The following is a 12,581-nucleotide window of genomic DNA, read 5'->3' on the forward strand; positions in this document are numbered from 1 at the left end:
TATTTTTCAAAAAGGTACTATCAATCCCCTTTTCCATTAGCAATGTATTAGAGTACCCTTTTCTCTTCCAGTAATAGATATAATAGATATATTGTAATTTTTGCCAGTCAGATCTTTTCAAATATTTTTCTGGCCATTAAGATGGATTCTTTCGTGACTTGTATCCTCCTTCCCCTACTGTTCTACTGCAATGTCTGTATATTATAGTATCAACTCTTTGTCATCTGCTTTGCCAATACTGTTTTCTTAAATCTCTTGCTTGTCCATTGATTTAATGGTATCTTCTATTATACAAATGTTTTTAAATGTTTATATGGTCTAATGTTTGTTTTTTTAATACCTTGGGGGGGTGTCAATACACTAGGCTCTGCCTCCTGTTATTATAAATAAAGGTTTATTGAAACACAGCCTTGCCCATTCATTTATGTGGCAAAGCGGAGTAACTGCAACAGAAATTATGTGGCACACAAAGCCTAAAACATTCAATATCTGACCCTCTATAGGAAAAAACATTGCCAACACTTGCCATACAGAACGTTGAGAGTGCTCGCTTCGGCAGCACATATACTAAAATTGGAACGATACAGAGAAGATTAGCATGGCCCCTGCGCAAGGATGACACACAAATTCGTGAAGCGTTCCATATTTTTTTGGCCGGGCGCGGTGGCTCACGCCTGTAATCCTAGCCCTCTGGGAGGCCGAGGAGGGTGGATTGCTTGAGGTCAGGAGTTCAAGACCAGCCTGAGCGAGACCCCGTCTCTACTAGAAATAGAAATAAATTATCTGGCCAACTAAAAATATATATACAAAAAATTAGCCGGGCACGGTGGTGCATGCCTGTAGTCCCAGCTACTCGGGAGGCTGAGGCAGTAGGATTGCTTGAGTCCAGGAGTCTGAGGTTGCTGTGAGCTAGGCTGATGCCTAGGCTGACGGCACTCACTCTAGCCCGGGCAACAAAGTGAGACTCGTCTCAAAAAAAAAAAAAAAAAAAAGAACGTTGAGAAAATGGGAGTATTTCTCCCCCCCAACCCCAATAGAATTTAAAATCCAAAGGATTTTTGTATTTTATTTATTGCTAGAACAGTATCTGACAGGTAGTACATACTAATTAATGCAAGATCTCCTTGCTTTTATATTCTTAATATAAAACAGAGCTAAGTAGTAATGATATTTTACTACTATTGTTAATATAAGAAAAAAATCTTTTTTCTTAGCAATGTACAATTTTATTATATAAAAGTTTATTGTGAAAAAATCAGTAAGAAACAATGCACTGAAGTTTTTTAGCCAAAAATCATCCCAATTGATATGGGAAAATATTTTGGGCTCATTTTTATGTTAAAAGTCAATAATTTGTTTTAAGAGACTCTCTATATATATGAATCAAATCTTAGCACTCAGGACAATTTACTCTTATTATAAACTACTTTTCAGTTGGCAAGTCTGTTCAAAGTGATTAAATATTTTCAACCTAACGCATCTAATGAGGAGGGAGAATATTTTTTCCACTAAACTTGATGATTTCTAACACTGTAGAACTTTAGGTTCTGGGCTCAGCTTGTCTACAATAAACACAAGATAAGCCGCTCAGGTTAAAGCAGGCTCATTTTAGAATTCAGACTGTGGGTAACACATGTCGTATGGGGTATCGTTGGTGTTAACTTTGCTTCCAAGCGTGATTTTACAGTACGCTGTGATATTACCACATGTTTTATTCAGCTTGGTATAGAAATCGCTTTTTAAAACCCAAAATATAATGTACAATTCGTTCAACTTGTACATTTGAGAGTTTTCATAAGAAAATATTGGCAGGAAATATTCCAGGATCAAAGAAAAAAATCTCATTAACACTATAGTCTCATTTCTATTACTCCACAAATAAATTTTGTCCTTTTAAACTACTAAATTACAGTAAGCAACATCCAACATCCATTTTTCAAATTCATGGTCAACACTGGCTCACATTCACACTGTATTAATACATTGTTAAGTCTGAGAACATTTTTCCTTTTACCTTTTTAGGCACCTTGGAAAACATGCATAATTTCTAGAGTAAAGCAGTAATATTCACCTTGCACTTTTAAGTTTAACAAACTTTAAAATCTTTTTAAATCCATATTCTCTATAGATATTTCTACTGATAGTGAACAGTGTGACATCAAAAGAAAGGACACCTTGACAAGTCAAAACATCTCCAAAAAGTTGCCTTATGAAAGCAGGAACTTCTACTTACTAAATCTATCTATAATAATCTACCACCCAGAGAGAGGTGCAGCAGAAATGGAGGAAGTACAGAGAATGGACAAAGAATAACAAAGAGAGAATAAAAATCTATTCCCAGATCCTTAATGACTGAATATGGAGGAAAAAATTTGTAATGAAAAAGAAGTATCATATGATCACATACATGTCAAGAAAGAGTATGGTGTGCAAGTACAGGGTAATTACAGTTATAATAAGCTGGAATTTAAAATAAAAAAAGTTGAAGTAACAGCAAGTAGATAAAAGGCGGCCTCTTTCACATTTGCTCCTGGAGTCCAGCAACTCTCAGCAGTTGGCTGGAGACTAAGCTGGACGATCCTGTGGAGCTCCAACAAAGGGACGAAACAAACTTGAGTCCCCAGGGCCCCCCTCCCGACAACGCGTGAAACAACTTGATAAATGATTGCCCTGTCAGGGGACCAGGAGATGGAGACGTCTGGGAGCAGAGGGGGAATGTATCTAATTTAGGAGGCCAAGGGGGAAGGGAGAGACAGAGAAGGCAGGATGGCAGACAGGGGCAAGACCACCTTATAACACAGACATTCAACCAGAGAACCTAGATACAAACACCACAAAACCCAACAGCATCTCAAAGAATGGAAGTCATTAGACTTTAACAAGAGACTTCTCACAATCTACTTCTTCCCAAGTCACTAGCATTTTAGAGGGAAAGTTTTCACCTTCCCTAGCCCATTCTCTAGCCTCAAGTCCAAGCTTAAGAAAGCACCGCTCTTATGTTACTTCATTCATTTGGGGATGACGTGAAATACAAAATCCTTTCCTGTCACCCTCAGCCCATGCCTAAAGAATGCTGATTCAGAATTGAAAGCCAGAAGCCTAAGAGCCCAAAGCTTAGCTCAATTTAAGGAAATATTAATTACCCTAAAACAAAAACAGAAGGAGTTCACATCTGGGGCCCAACACTTAAAATTCTCCTCCTTCCTCTCTTCTAGAGTGTGTGCACCAGCTATTTATACAACCTCTTGCTCACTGCAGATTGACACTGGTCCCACAGGACCTCCCTATTTGGGGAAAACTCATTGGTGACAAACTCAGCACTGCACAGGCATTTCAGAAGTAGACACAGAAGCCACCTCAACTTGAAAAGGGGGTTGTCAGAATTGGCAGTGGTATAAACATCAGTTTTTCAAAATCAGTTACCCAAAGAGTAGCTAATTCAAAAGGGACATTCTTGTAGCTTAAGCATGTCATGAAAGACCTACCATTAAGTCAGTTTACATGTCAAAGGCAGGAACAAATAAGCAGCATGTAAAGAATTCTGAACTGAACCAAGCCCTTCTTATGATACTCCAAGTTCTTATTTGATTAACTAGAGACAGGTAACATTGTTCCTATAATAAAGTATTGTGTGTTATTATTGCACATAAAACTTTAAAAGCTGAATTGAGATTGGACATAAATAAGCATAATTAAAACAAACAGCAAATTGTATACCAAGAAAGTGAAGTCAGGGAATTTACCTTTTCTGATGTCCAGTGTTCTTGGAGGATTACTTATAATTCATATGCTATGGCCCCAAATCTATTACAGTATATTTCAGAACATCTGATATATTAATGGTCCGAGAGGCACTATATAGTCTCAGTGGCAGAACAACCATGAGGAAAAAAAAAAAATCACAGTTCAGTTGGGTTGAGGGTCTTGCTCCTATTAGTTTAATTTGTCTTGAGGGTAAAGAGAGATCCAGTCAGGCTATTATAGGAAAAATATATTTATGGCCTTTCTAGAATTTTCATTAGATTAAACAAAAATGGGTATCATGAGAGCAATCTCACTTGCTAATCCCCCAGACACCGTCCTTGTCTGGTTACACACCTCCTAAAAGGATCCTAGGGCTTCCTAAAAATTTGGAGATGAGAGAAGGGGTACTGAACCATGGATCTTACTTTGAGATGAACTAACACTAACCAACAACTCACAGAAGTACAGTCTTAGAATTATACAACCCTGTCTCCAACTTCTACATGGCTTTCCAATCTTTCTGCCAAGATCTGGGTCTTACAAATATAGGTAAATTCCTGCTCATGAACTGTCTATCTTAATCATAGAATTTCAGAATTTGAAAAGATTTATGGGTTAACTCTGTGGTCCCCAACCCCCCTCTAAAGATGGCTACCAGTCTCTGGCCTGTTAGGAACCCGGGTGCACAGCAGGAGGTGAGCAGGTAAGTGAAGACACTTGCTCATCTCCCCACTGCTCTCATCACAGCATAAACTCCACCTCCTGTCAGATCAGCTGTGGCATTAGATTCTCATAGGAGTGAAACCCTACTGTAAACTGCGCATGCGAGGGATCTAGGTTGCATGCGCCTTATGAGAATCTAATGCCTGATGATCTGAGGTGGAGCTGGAGCAGTAATGCTAGCGCTGGGGAGCAGCTGCAAATACAAATTATCATTAGCAGAGAAGTTGGGGACGGCTGGGTTAAGTAGTCAGAGTTTCATCTGATACATAAGAGATACAAAATTTCATCTGATACTGCAAACTGGTAGGATGTATGAATGTTCATTTGGATCTGCAGTTTTATCTTTCTTGTTTTTGTTTAACTGGCTGCCCAACATTAAAAAAAAAAAAAAAACTTTGGGAGAATTTGCATAAAAATCCAGGCATCTCCCTTCTCTTCCTTCTTTTGAAAAAATCAGGTCTGATTCATGGTTCTTCATGATTCAGCTGGAGCTAATGGGTAACTACCCACGTTACAGCCTGGACATGGACCCTCCAGTCCACCAACTGTATACATCAGGCCCACTCCCTCATTAAGTTACCTGTCCTACCCTCTAGGTTATTGAAGTTTGACATCCGGCTCTACAACTTCAAAGAGTGATGGGTTAGCCTGTACTTGAACAACTCTCAGAATGTGTTCCTTTCCAAGTTACACATTCAAGGTCCTTTCTTTTCATCAGTCCCAGATAATGTGAGTTGCTCTCCTCTTAAAGTCCCCCTTGACTTAACACTACCCTTTCACCTGTAACACCCAGGATTTAAAAAAATACTCTCTGACCAGTTAAGACAGGACTCACACTGCCTTTATTCTGAACAGCACTAGGCAAACATGTTCCATCACCCAAAATGGCTACAAAAGAAACTGCTAAATAAAATATATATAAAACAGAACATAAGCAAGACAGAAGGTGACAGCTTAGCTAGGAAAGAAAATGGAGTTCTAATCCACGGTTGGGGGTGAATTTATTTCTAGGTTGCAGAAAAAGGGATTAAAGGTGACGGCCTAATGAGTTCATGTTCACAAAGTAAAGTTAGACTGGTGCTTGCCCCTGAAAAATTTCTATTGCCACCATTTAAAGCAGTGTGTCCTAAAGCAAGATCCTTAGTCTAGCTGCATCAGATCTCCAGAACCAGGTTTCAGAAGCAGCATTTTAAACAAGCAACCTAATGGTTCTAAAACACACTCAAGTTCGAAAAATAACTAAATTGTACTAAGGCTGCCTAGAAGGGTGGGTGGTCAAGTCTTTCTAAGACTTCTGCAGGGAGAAGCAAAGGCTCTTTTCAGTTTGTTTGTTTTTTTAACTCTCCTGGATAGTAGAGTGCTTAGCACATAGTAGGCACTCATTTATTCAATAAAACATTTTTTCACCTCTGTGCTTCACTTTAAATACTGGAGAATGAACTGTGACTAAATGATTTCTAATAACCTTATATTCTACCATCTCTGTTTTATGCGTTAGAAGTATTTTTCAGCCTATTTTTCATTACTATCCCCTTAAGGAATCTGATTCCCCCCCTCAAATTGTCTCTAAACCATGAAATTTTAATATTACAGATATAATTTATATACTGCAGCCACAGCCATTGTAATAGCAAAGATTTTTTTCACCATCCTCCCCCCTCCACACACAAAAGAACTAATTTTCACCCCATCAGGAGTACTAACACCCCCTTGAGAATGCATTCAATTGTATTTGCATATTCACAGTAATAATGCAGTCACAGAAGAGAATGAAACTCTAATTTTAACTTCTTAGACCAAACCAACCATGATTGAGTTGGTATGTGTTACTGAAAAAGTTTAAAATCAGTTCCACACATAACTTTCCCTAAGCTGGGTATTACACTAACAGTATCCCCCTTTTAAACCTATCAACTATCATTGAGACAAATTACATACGAAAAGTATTTCTAAAGATTTTTTAGATGCAGCAATACTAGGCCTTCACACTCATGGTGATTTTAACCAGTAAGTGCTATGGCTCGTATCAGTTCAAAGGATTAACCCTCCTGCTTGCCAATGATATGTCTTCCACCCCAAAAGTTAGTGCAGCACTTAGGCATCAGAAAAATACCAGAAAAACACCATGTAGACTATGTCATATTTACATCACCACAGCATCTGTCATCAGATATAGAAAAGTCTATGAAAGCTATAATCAAAAAGACGAGATAGGCCGGGCGCGGTGGCTCACGCCTGTAATCCTAGCACTCTGGGAGGCCGAGGCAGGTGGATCGCTCGAGGTCAGGAGTTCGAGACCAGCCTGAGCGAGACCCCGTCTCTACTAAAAATAGAAAGAAATTATCTCGACAACTAAAAATATATATAGAAAAAATTAGCCGGGCATGGTGGCGCATGCCTGTAGTCCCAGCTACTCGGGAGGCTGAGGCAGTAGGATCGTTTAAGCCCAGGAGTTTGAGGTTGCTGTGAGCTAGGCTGACGCCACGGCACTCACTCTAGCCCGGGCAACAGAGTGAGACTCTGTCTCAAAAAAAAAAAAAAAAAAAAAAAAAGACAGATAAAAACAAGTAAGTGTTGGCAAGGATGCGGAAAGACTGGAACCCTCATACACTGCTGATGAGAATGTAACATGGTTTAGTAACTCTGGAAAAGTTTGGCAGTTACTCAAAAGGTTAACCATATACCCGGAAATTTTACTCATATACATACACACATACACACCCACACACACACATATACACATACACACACACCCCCAAGAGAAATGAAAAAAAACACAAAAACTTATATAATATAAATAGCAGCATAATGAATAATAGCCAAAAGTGGAAACAATCCCAAATGTCCATCAACTGATGAATGGATAAACAAAATGTGCTATTAGCCATACAATGGAATATTTGGCAAAAAAGGAATGAAGCCCGAAAACCTGCTTCAAGATGAATGAACCTTACAAACATTGTGCTAAGTGAAAGAAGCCAGTCACAAATAACCACATATTATACGACTCCATTTATAGGAAATGTCCAGAACAGGCAAATCCAGAGGATGTAGGGGTGGGGGAAGGGAGTATGACTGCTAAAGGGTGGGGGGTTTCTTTTAAGCGTGATGAAAATGTTCTAAAATTGTGGTGATGGTTACACACTTTAAATATACTCAACCACGGAACTGTATACTTTAAATGGGTGAGTTGTATGGTTTGTGTGAATATCTCAATCAATTATTCACCCCCGCCAACTAATGAAAAAATATAAGAGATGTTAGAAAATGTGTTCAGTATTATAACAGGCACCAGCAAGAATTGCCTTGTAGTCTTTTTTCCATTTTAAGTAATGTTCCAATGATACCTTTCCAAAATGTAAATATGGTTCTTTATGCTTATATTTTAATTTACTGAATTCAGGTCAAAAAGTAGTATATAAAAGCAAAGTACTGATGACAGTTTTAAAGATCTATATACAAATAATTTTATGCTGTGGCTCCAGATGAAATGAACTACCTTTAAAGATGAAGTTCAAGCACAAGATACTATGTTTTGGAGGGTGTTCTAGACGGTAAATTTACTGAGAACAGGAAACATGTATGTACAATAACTTCTGTGTCAGGCAATAAGACTAATGTTTTACGTATACACTATTTTATAATCCTCCCAACAACCTTGCAAGGTAAGAATTACTGTCTTCATTTGAAAAAGCTCCAAGAGAGAACAGTTCAATTAATTCATCTAAGGTTCAGTTTCCTGATCTGTGAAAGAACTAACAATCCTACATACATCAGAGTTGTAAGAGTGAAATGAAATAAGGTATGTTAAGTGCCTGATTAAACAAACACTCAAATTTCAGTTTCTTTTACCCCAGCTTCAGCGAAACAGATACATTAGGAAGCTTGCAGAATGTGTTATGGATGATCAGGGTTGTGATGAATACTCAAAAGATCCTCAATACTGTCATGTTCACCAGGGTTCTCTTTAAGTTATGAGCACTTTATCATGCAGCACAAGCAACAAACTATTAAAACAGAGCACTCACAGAGGTTATTGTTATGGTCAAATAAAACTAACAGTGAATTTGCTTTAATTATGTACATTATTATAATTATGCAATATAATTAAATATATATATAGTAGGCAGTGATTAACTTTAACTATTATGATTTATGTAGCCAAACGAATTGTCTCCAGGGTCATTTGAAAGCCAAATAGTAAGCTGTTTTTTAAACCAGCAAAAGACACTGTAGCCACAACCCACAGGGATGATGTAAACTTGCTCTTCTCCCCACTGGATGTTTTCACAGAAGCCTTGATTGGACGTTGAGAAACAAGTCAGGCTGTACAAAGTACAATGTAGGCTTGGGGTAGGATCCTTCCCCAGCATTAAAATCCGACAGGGCAGCCTTGCCTGTAGAGAACCAGTAGGAGGGGAAGATAATCAATCACAGCCTGGGAGACAGGAGCACTGGGGTGTGTGTTGGGGGTGGAGGTGGGAGAGGGCTAGAGATAATTGAGTGTGATGAACTACAAGGGCTGATGGAGCATAAATTGGCTGATACACCATCTTGAAGAATTAGGGGGTAGAATAAGCTTGCCAGATGGAAAGATGGCCAAAGAACATGTGGGAAGAGAAGGGACAGGGCACAGAAAGATAGGACCACTTCTGTATATGCACATTTGCAATGTTTATCAGGAACCCCCATTCGCCCATTTGCTTAACAACTATGAGCATAGGTTACATACAGTCTTTCATATGGGACCATACTGAGCAGTCTGACCAGTGTAATAGGCCTGAAAGATGTAATGCAGATAAAATGGTAAGAAACATCAGTATTCCAGAAGCCAAACATCACTAACTAAAGAACAATGAGAATCAAGTTTCAAGTTTCGTTGTACCAATTACAAATCTAACAAAAAGGAAAACTATCATCAGCCCTGTGGTAAAGAATATCCCCTACAGGAAACAAATACTCTATGCTGCGAGTGGGGTATAAACTGGCTTAGCCTCTATGCACAGCAATTTGGCAATATTCTCCATCTCTCTGCCACAAGTCTTTCTCCTAAGGACAAAGTCCTTCCCTAAAGACTGCAGAAAAGTTGACTTATTCTTCCACTGGCCATATATTGCTTCTTACTGACACTCTGTGACAATGAATGAAAGCATCCTGAGGCTCCGCAATCCAGCTCTAATTCTGTCACTTCCTGTTATTTGTCAACCTTCCAATTGTTTCCTTGTAGCTCTAATCTTCTCTCCCTCCCACTATCAACCTAAATGGTTTTGAAATCCTTACCTACAACTCATCCAATACTGTATATTCCTTTTAATCTTTAATAAATCATGTCCACCAAACTGTAGCACCCTACTGCCCTAACTTTACTCTGTGCTACTGTACAATCCAGCGATGCTTTCCCCCTGCTCTCCAATCCTCACCTCCTGTGCTTTACCCTACTACATCACATGTTGTTCACTTCCAAAATGCCTACTCTGAATACACTGGGATCTCTCTCTAGTCCTGGTAAAACTACATTTTCTCCCAATCCAAAAGTTCCTGCCATCTATTAATTATACCATACAGTTACTGAGGCCCTTCTTTGTACCAGTCACTGGGCATTTCTCTCCTTATCTTCGACCACTCTCCCCCTGCCACCACCAGCCACCACCTGGGTCACTCTCCCTATGATTCTAGACTCCCCTTCACCCCTCCAATCCCTCTTTTATGCCTCCATGCAAAATCCCCAAACCCTGATGAACAATTATTGTAATTATTGTTCTCGTATACAGTTATATGAGCAGTAGAAAAGAAAAATGAAAAATAACAGACTCACACATGTACATTGGTACCACTATAAACTATCTCCATCATCAACCAAAGCTCCACACCACTCTCCTGTTCTCCTAGTGGCTATTACAAACATTTGTGTCTCTTAAACACATTACTCCACCACATCTATTCCCTGATCAGTCTCAGAGACTCTACCTCATTTACACACACCCGCACACCTATCAGACATCTCCACCCCAAACATTATTTTTCTCTATGAAAGAAAATATTTTGAAAACTAATAAGCAAAGAGGGAAATAATCATGCATTTATCTTGCCTTACTTATATGAACTGTATCTCAGGATAATCAAATGTTTGATGAGGAGAAGTTTCTTTATAAAGATATTCCAGCTATCTTGGAAGGAATGACAATTAAAACAGCACCATTGTGCAACCCCTAAACAAATAATGGATGTAGGCAATACTCATCAATGGCTGCTAACATCTCAAAGAGACAGCAGACACTATGTGTGCTACTTCCACCACTATCTTTTAAGAATTCATGTCCCCACAAAATAAAACTGAATTTGATCAAACTTAACCACCAATTTATAGAACATACAGGGGACAAAAGAATATGTTAAATGACTCAATGGGGATAAAATCAGCAACCTTCAAAAAAGGAAAACCTATAGAAAAAGAGACCTACAGAATAAAAAATATTTAAAAGACAGAACCATTTACAACATATGGACTTTATTTGTATGCGACTTCAAACAAACTGTAAGAAAGGAGAGAACTACTAGGGAAATTTGATATTAAAGAATTCTTTTTAATATTTTTATGTGGGATAATGTATTATGGGATTTTGTTTTGTTTTTTAAAAGACCAGCATCTTTTGGACAGACAAATGGATACATTCATGATGAAATGATATGATGTCTAGGATTTGCTTCAAATAATATCGGTGGGGAAAACACATCAAATGAAACTGGCCTTCAGTTGGTAACTGCTGAAGCTACATGATGGGTACCTGAGAGTTTATTTCTTAATCTCTCAACTTGATATAAGGTTGAAAAGAAAATTCCTCCTTATCCCAACCAATCAAGACAGAATCCTGGAAAGCAGCACTCAGTCTCAATCCTTTCTCCCTCATTCTCACCTTGAACTAGTTACTAATTTCTGTAGATGCCATCTCTTTTTCTTTCTCTTTAATGTTTCTTTTATGGCCTTCATTCTTTATTCCCACTGTAGTTCTAAATCATCATCATCTCTCATTTAATTATTATGTTAACCTCCTAACTGGTCCATCTCCAGACTAGACCCCTGGCCTATCTCCCTAGACTAGAAAGCAACAGTCAAAATTGTTTCCAGAATGCGTTTTCTCCTAAGTCACATCAGCTTTGTCCAAACTAACTGCTACACTTGCTTCTTCAAAATTTAACTCAAGCTCTGGCGTCCTGGGGAAGCCATTCCTGATCTCAAGTATCATTTAGACATACTTGCTCTGAATATGCCCAAGGTATCTTCTGCACAGTTCTATTCCTATCAAGGCCCACATACTGATTTAGTTGTCTTTATCTTATTTGATTCCCTATATTAAGAATCTAAAACCTGATATGTCACAAGCCCTAGATAAATATTTATTAAAAGAGTTACAGAGTACAAGAAAGAATGGGACCAAATGGGGGCATAGTAGAAGATAGATGTGTGGCTTTAGAACACAGTGTTCTCATTCCAAGAGTCATCTAAGTGCTGCTACATATTCAACTGTGTTCATATACATGAGATGAAGTTCCTTTAATCAGAAAACTACATGCCATTTATGATCTCTGAACACCATACATTTGGACTGTGAAAGCAGAAGCAACCACATTCATCTTTCTAAACACATTTACCAACAAAATCACAACCTACAAGAAGTGACAAGAAAAAAAGCACAAGAGACATTGTTAGTGTTTTTTAAAAAGGCAAATAAACACATACTTAACACAGAAGCCAAGCTTCAACAATGGGACACTGTATAGAAACAAGCCTGAATTTTAGCCATCAGACTATACCATGCGGAAATGCAAGGACCACACCTCATCTTTGACCCCTCTCTTGTCTGGCAAAATACCTAGTAAAGAGGAAGCAATCAGTAATTATTCTTTACATTAATAATGTCTAGGACTAATGCATAGCTTGAAAAGTAATCAAAGCTAATCAACATAATTGATCAATCTTAAGATCAAAATAAATGTATAACATCACTTTAAAAATGACCTTTATTCTTGAAGGTCACAATTGTCTTCTCAAAATTCATTTAATTCCTTAGCATATTCTGAAAACACATTATAATACAAAAATATTTTCAAGATGC

The 12,581-nt window shown here is 38.2% G+C and overlaps 1 non-coding gene across 1 annotated transcript; it reads left to right on the top strand.

Moving 5' to 3' along the window:
* The first annotated feature begins 543 nt into the window (after window positions 1–543).
* LOC123640816 lies at window positions 544–650 on the top strand. Its single transcript, XR_006736060.1, has one exon. It is a non-coding gene; the product is annotated as a U6 spliceosomal RNA (small nuclear RNA).
* The last annotated feature ends 11,931 nt before the right edge of the window (window positions 651–12,581 follow it).

Source organism: Lemur catta, chromosome 6 (assembly GCF_020740605.2).
Source record: "Lemur catta isolate mLemCat1 chromosome 6, mLemCat1.pri, whole genome shotgun sequence".
NCBI lineage: Eukaryota > Metazoa > Chordata > Mammalia > Primates > Lemuridae > Lemur > Lemur catta.